This window comes from Lactuca serriola, chromosome 7 (genome assembly GCF_051521515.1).
Source record: "Lactuca serriola cultivar US96UC23 chromosome 7, Lser_US96UC23_V15, whole genome shotgun sequence".
NCBI classification, from domain to species: domain Eukaryota; kingdom Viridiplantae; phylum Streptophyta; class Magnoliopsida; order Asterales; family Asteraceae; genus Lactuca; species Lactuca serriola.
The window spans coordinates 62,731,677-62,739,680 of record NC_136414.1 but is presented as its reverse complement, the minus strand read 5'-3'; positions in this window follow the sequence as shown (position 1 = coordinate 62,739,680).

Here is an 8,004-nt window from a genome sequence, read left to right as displayed (position 1 = left end):
CTTGGTGTGAGTAGTATGCATTCTGGGAGTGCCAGAATTGTTTCCTTTCAGAAAGGTTTTTCCTGTATCTTTGGTTCCTTTCTATCTTCTTATTCCTCATCTGCTTGGGTTGATGATGAACGTTCGCTTTCGTTTTCGTTGTCTCCTTGGCTGGTTCCTTTTGAACTTCAGGAGTTTTACTTTGAGCCGAGGGATCAGAGGGAATATCTGAAGAAGATCCAGTTTGCACTGAGGGAGTAGAAGGAATATCTGAGGAAGTTCCACTTTGAGCTGAGGGAGTAGAGGGAATGTCTTCTTTTGCCGAACGATCATCCTCCTGAGGAATATCTTTCGTACCACTGGTACTTGGCTCATTGAAATTATCCGGCTTGTTCAATGGTTCAGGGATGTATCTTCCTTTGCTCATCCAGGAGGTTCTTTCAGACAATCCAACGGTTTCGTTTGCATTATCAATTGGAGCTTCCCAGAAGTACTCATCACAGCCATCAGCATTGTCTTCCTTAACAATAGCTGTGAGTTCAGCTGTTTGATGTTCGGTTACTCCAGTCACCTTGTATACTTGATTCGGAGTGGTCCTGACCTTTTGATACACAACAGCTTTCTCTACTAATTTCGGGGACTTTTGTTGGGACAATCGAGCGAACTCCACAGAATTTTCAGAAATTAGATTTTTGTGGTTTTCAGTTTCGCTTTTAACAAATTCTGAGCAGTCAACCGTGTCCTCTACAGAAATTTCACTCATGTTTTCGTCCTCGTTAAGCTCAGATGAATTTTCAACATCGATTTTGTTTTCTGAGCTTACGTTGGCGTTTAAAGAGTCAAATTTTTGCATGGTTTCAGTTCTCAGTTTAAGTCTGTCATTTTCATCCAAAAGATTTTTGAGCATGTCCTTGTGGTCTTTGGATTTAATGAAGGACTCAATTTTGTCCAGTCCATACATGTAGGTCGGATTGACATCATCAGACGATATCACACTCTCACAATTGTAGGCTTCGGCATCGATTTCATCCTCCTTAAACTCTAGGAAGGGCAAAATCATGCGATGGATCCTTTGGCCTATCTCACAATCCAAGTGAAGTTGAGTAATATTAGAATATAAACGTTTAGCAATTAAACAAAAAACATTTCGCTGTTTTAACAATTTTAAATTGTCTCTCTGCAAATAAATGTTTTCGTCTTTAACTTTAACTAATTCCGACTCCTTTAACTCAATCCACATTCGCCGCTCCTCACTCTTCGACGCCACCCTGCTTAATTGATCAGTCAGGTTAGAATTGGTGACTCGAGTTTGAGTTAAGCTACTATCAAGATGAGAAATTCTTGTATTAACGTTTTTTAGTTCTTTCTCATATGAGGATGGTGGTACTTTAGATGAAACAAAAACAGATTGTACCTTCTTTATCAGTTCATCGAGCTCATTGAACTGCTGGCTGAGTGGTTTGGCCGTAAAGCACATATCCTCCTGTACCTTCGGTCCATCGCTTCCTCCATCGGTGTTGTATCCCCTCATTTGAGATACGTCAGTCACCATGAAGCATTTTCCATCACTGCTTTTCTCCTTAGCCACATACGCCTTTCCATGGGTAGGCTTCCTCACTTCTTCATCTTCTGAGTCGGTAGACCAAACTTCCGTGCTACCGAACTCGTCATCATTAACCGAACCCTGCACAATAAGAGCATTAATAGAAGGGTTAGCGGTAGACTTCTTCTTTCTCAACTCATCCAGTCTCTTCTGCAGCACGGCTTCCTCATCATTTCCATCGTCCTTTTCATCCATCTTCTTAAGAACACAGTCCTTAGCATAGTGGTTTTTGCCACCACAGTAGAAACAGCTTACTCCGGAATCGCCATCAGCCTTCGGTTCCTTCTTGGGCTCCTCAGCCTTCGGTTCATTGTTCACCTTTTCAGAGCTGTAACTCCCCTGCCAGTTTCGGTTTTTGTTGCTGGGGAATCTCTTCTTTATGAACCTCTTGGGATTGGACACCATCATGGCATAATCCTCAGACGTGAGGTCATATTCCTCCAAATTGAGCTCTTCATCCTCCATTACAGCTTTACTTTTAGATAGGAGGGCCAACGAACCAAGACTAGAAACGACGCTCTTCTCTTGCACCACAATCTTCTCTTGGGACTTTAGAATACCCACCAGTTTCGCCAATGAATATGATTTAAACTGCTCATGGGCTTTGACTGTGGAAACCACTGCTCTCCATTCAGACCTCAGTCCGTTCAAGAAAGTAACCTTCTGTTCGATAAGCTTCCTTTCAATGTCGTGTTTGATCATCTTGCTGAGAAGATGATTGAAGCGATCAAACGTCTGGGTCACCGTTTCTTCGGCCCCTTGCCTGAATTCTCCAAACTCATATAGAAGCAAGGTTTGGATAGAATGTTCAAGATCTTCGTCTGTGGAATACAGTTCGCGAAGTCTATCCCATACTTCCTTCGCCGTTGTGCATGAGCTGACCAGTCTGAATGTGTCGGACTGAAGGGCGAATCTGATCAACCTTAACGCCTTAATATTGCACTGGAATTTGTCCTATTCATCTTGTGCAATATCCTTCACGTCCTTAAGCAGATCGTTGTACTCTTTTTGTGTCTTAATAATTCTGGATGTTGCAGAATGAGAAAACGGTCCATTGATGATGGCTTCCCATATGAGGTAACCATTGTCCTACGATCCAATCACGTAGTCTTCAAAATGATGCGCCCATACTTCATAGTCATGGGTGTATAGGATTGGAATCTTTGTCGTCGAACCGATGCTGTTGGAAATATTAATAGGGTTTGATTGCGTCGCGTCCATTATGATCGTACAAACCTGTTCAAAGATCAGACTTGTAATAAAACAGATTAGGGCAAAACAATAAATATCAAGATACGTCAATTAAGATTACGGCTCAATAAATATCGATGATTGCGGAAAAACCCTAATGGAAATCTTTTTCACAGAAAAGATGTGTATCGATTACACAGCCTCCTGCTCTGATACCAATTGATGGGATTAAAATAACTATTAATCTATGAAGATCGATTAGATCTTGAACAAGTATATGAATATAAAACAGTAAGAACGCGATAATAAGAACAAGACAAGATTGAATCAAACGTGTCGAATGATTTAAACAAAATCCTCAGAAGAACTCGATTAAGAACATCAATTGTAGAGGATTGAGAGGTTACAAAAACGATTAAAGAAACCTGCTTTGCTTTAGATGAATCGCTAATCATAAAATCTCTAAAAACGTAAACCTCTATCTCGTTGCCCTAATATGCATGCAAGCATTAACTTATATACAATACATAAAAGGCTCTCGGTTGGACAGGCCCAAACCGGAGTGTACATGGCTAAACTATCGAGCCCAAAAGACGCAACATCAAAATAATCTTCAGCCCAACAAGGTCTCAGTTTATCTTTTGTTTATCGATGAATGAAAACATCACAAGTCCAATTCAATATGTGCTAGAGTATGAACACATTTTTACTTCACATATTTCAGGTGATTTCAACATTATTAGTTTGAAATGAGTTTCAATATATGATTCATAGTTACTAGAGCATGGCTCTAAAACTTTATTTGGAGTGAATTATGACTAATCTCTTGATCGAACTATTTCCAACAATATCTAATTCCTCATTTTAGTCATACTGTTGCACTAAGATGTTCTTGGAGGATTCAATTGTGATACAATTTCACAACTATTAAGATGTGTTGGATTAGGTGTCTAAGCTCATAACTATAATTGATATATACTTGAACTGACAGTAGTACAGTCATTTTGGGTTGCCCTCATAACTAACAACTAGACATGATGACTTTTAGAGAGAGAGGCTGAATTTATTATTAGATTAATAAACTAACAACTAGACATGATGACTTTTAGAGAGAGAGGCTGAATTTAGGACCGGAGTCCCTCTATAGGGACCAAACCCTCCTTGAGCCAAAGTCCTAAGAAGCAAGACCAGAGTCACCCTTGAGTTGTTGTAGCCACCGAACCGCAGCCATCGAACCGCAGCCATCGGACCGGACCGGATGTGCTGAGGACCGAGGCTGATGAAGACCCGCAACGCCGAACCGAACTCGGACCTCGAGCACCGCATCCGAACTTCGCCTACGTTCCCTCCTGACGAACCCGCCTGCGGTACCTGCTCGGACCACAGTCCTTTCCCCTTTGGATCCACTTCAGTGACCAAGCCTTCCCTCCGGTTCTAAGGTTGCTGAGACCGGACCCTCGCCCAGACTTCAGATTTCCCCATTTTCCACCCGTTTTTTGACCACGACACCGTTTTAAGCCCGTTTTTAATTATTTTAACGAGGGATTTTCACCCAAACTTATATTTTGACATATAAGACCCCTTAAATTCATAAATTCAACATATTTTTAGGGAAATCCTTATTTAAGAATAAAATCTATTAAGTAAGATCTTGAGGTGGAGGGTTTACTTCACTTTAGCTTATGACACAAGCAACCACCCACACTCACTCCATGACCAGCCCACACCCATCTCCACCACACCTGGTCATTCAAGAGTACTTTCCCCACCATTTGACCAGCCACACTCTTGGTCAAAGGCTGAAAACTCTTATCTCTCCTCATTCTCACTCATTTCTCTTATTTCCACCCAAAGAGCAAACATCTTTTTTCTCAAATTCTCTCTCACAATTTCGAGATTTCCAAGGCATTTTCAAGCTTCTCTTCTACTCTTGGTAAGTATTATCATCCTACATATGATTATTTCACTCCTTCTTCACTCAAATAATGAGTTCCTTACAAAAATATTGTCATATTTGTTGTTAGATCTTCGAAATCTTCAAGCATCATCTAAGTGTTCTTGAGTTGAACACTTCTTTAATTCATCATCCATCTACTGAAATCACTCAAGGTGAGTTCATACCCTTATATTTTCATGTTTTTCTTAAGTTTTAGGGGGGGGGGGGGGAATACAAGTTAAAACATTAAGAACATAACTAAACTCATTTAACAGCCTTCATCAGAAAAGTTTAACTCCATTCACGGACTGTTTTGGTCAACTTAAACATTTTAGTTTTCAAAACTATATTAGGTGAAAATATTTCAGGTTCATACCTTTAAAATGACTACTTTCACATCTCCATATGATTTTTCTGCGATTTATGGTGATTTTTACAAAACAGCCTATCATTTCAGAAACGAATTCGGACCAGTCTGTGAATATGAGCATTTTAACACACGTTAAAGACTTCCAAAAATCATAATAAAAATCATGAATAAAATAGACACATTTGATGAACTCTCATAATTTACGGATTTAGTTTTGGACTGCGTATGATTTTTCTAAAACAGTGCTGAAAGGCTAAAAACTAGTTAACAGCTTATAACTTTCGTTATTATGGTGAGCAAAGTGTATAACAATAATTTCTAAATATTGAATGTATTATATTGTTAGTTTAACATCATAAACTGAAATTTAGTCATTCATGATAAGGTTTACTCATTCATTTCGAACACATATAATAAACTTCAATAAGCATAGTTTATGGATTTTACTACATGAAAAAGGTTTTACTCTCAAAGCAAATGGGTTTTCATATCCTACGTGATAAATTATAATAGTAATAGTTTAAGGATTCCATATCACTAATTTATTCAGAAAAGGTGATTTTACTTCCTCCACAGAAGAGGTTTTAATATCAAACTATGTGTAAACTAGTTAACTTAGGTTGTGAGGCAATTCTCTCCCCGTACGTTTGAGTACGGGATCCTAATTCCTGTAAGTTATAACCAGAGTCTCTTGTAGGGGGAGTGTGATAATTGTGTATAGATCTATATTGGGTTTGACACCCCACACCTTCCTGCTAGCTACAGTGGGACCTGCAGGTCTACAGGTGACAAGAGTCATAGTATCTTAACGTCTGAAAAACGTTGTGCAAGTTATTTCTCTTCATAGTATGGTTATAGCGACTCACATAGGTAGTTAACAATCTTTCAAGTTTACATGGAAAAATTTTACCTTGAAAAGGGGTTTACTTCTAAATCAAACGAGTTTATGTCGATTTAAACTTACATGAATTACTTTAAGTATGGTAAAATACTTGTACACTTTCGGTCTTAGGATTAAAGACAACTCCTAACACATAAAGTTTTCGGGATTTTTCTCAAGTCAAAAAGGGTTTTATGCCGATTTAAAATCACTTTTATAACTTTAAGTATGGAAAATACTTGTCTATTTTCGGTCCTGGGATTTAGGACTACCTAACTTTTATAAGGAAAATATTGGATTTTCTTTGGATCATATTCCTATTAAAACTACATAAAGCTAGAATTGTTAGACTTCAGCTATAATCGCTAAGTGTATATGCTAGGGTTATATAAGAATTTCGTCACAATCGACTTAGAATTGGTGGTCCCGCCTCATCTCATGTTTCTTGTTTGGTTGTGGACCTAGGGCAGACCCATTATATTCAATGGTTTATTTAACTTGAATCTTATATAATTTATATACGCTGGGAGATTATAGGAGGAATCTATGGGACCTTCTAGGGTTCATTAACGCATACATAGAAGCATTCATTCCACACTTAATAAAGAAAATATTGGGTTTTCTGGAAACATACTTTGTCGCTTTTACAAGGAAAACGGTTTCTTTCTCAAACAAAACTCTTATGAACTCACCGACTTAATTGTTGACACTTTTTCAAAACTACTTGTATTCTCAAGAAATCAGTGAATCAGGAAAACATCAGCATTTTGAGGATGGGACGTTAAATCGTCAAACAATTCATTTTGTCATCATAATATAATTGATTTTGAAACATGTGAACTTACTATGGTGTAACTTTTGCAATTATATTTATGATGGTTGTATTTACTTTGAGCACTAATATACTCGTTGTTGTGATACTATACATGAAGTCCTCCACCCTCGGACGTTTCCGCCATCCTTGGTTCGGGGGTGTGACACACTAAGGCCCAATTCACCATCCAAGGCCCATTAGGGCAAGCCTAGCAAGGCAAGCCCAACCAGAAGTCCATTACTCTAAAATCCTTAGTCCATTATGAGCCCAAACCAAAGGATAAGTCCAAGACCAAACTAGCCAACATTCAAAGAGTCCAAAACTTGCACAGGAGGTTCTCATATCGTGAGCACCTTATGCTCACGTCGTGAGGTCGCGACTTTGTCCCAAAAGCTTCCTTGAATACGTTCTGACGCCGTGAGGCTTTATTCCTCACGTCGTTAGTCCGGATCTGGCCAAAAATGAGCATTAAGCTCCTAATCCATTAAGCCTTAACATGAGACAGTCTAGGGGGTCTTCCTTGACCTCAAGGACCATAAAAATTGAAGCTTTTTAGTCAAATATGTCCAATACATGACTTAAATACTAGTTACGTCAAAAGATGGGTATAAAGATCAAGATTCAAACTTGGAGCCCATAACTTGCACCAAAATCTAGATCCAAGGGTTGTAACACAACAAATGACTTAATGGTCCATAAAGTTGATAACTTTATGGACCTCATGCATGATACTTCAAGATGCCATGAAAAGAAGGTAACCATAACCTAGATCTAACAATATTAGAAGAGAAAGCACTACTAGAAAAAAGGCCTTTTACGATGCTCATTGCGCGTCGTAAAACGCTCAGACGACGCGCAAATGCGTGTCAAGGAAGGCCCTGTCATAAAGAGAGACGACGCGCATTTACGACGCGCATTTACGACGCGCGGTTACGACACGCAATGCGTATCAAGGAAGGCCCTGTCATAAAGGAAGACGACACGCATTCGCGTGTCGTAACCTTACGACGCGCGTGTTAATGACACGCAATGCGTATCAAGAAAGCCCCTGTCAAGAAAGGCCATGTCATAAATGAAGATGACATACATTTTTGCGTATCGTAAATTTAAATGTTTAAAAAAAAAATTTATATATTTATTAAATTTTAAATTAAATTTTCATTTAATTTCTTATAACAGAAATAAAATACCATATACAAAAAATACAATCCATTGCATAATATAAAATAAA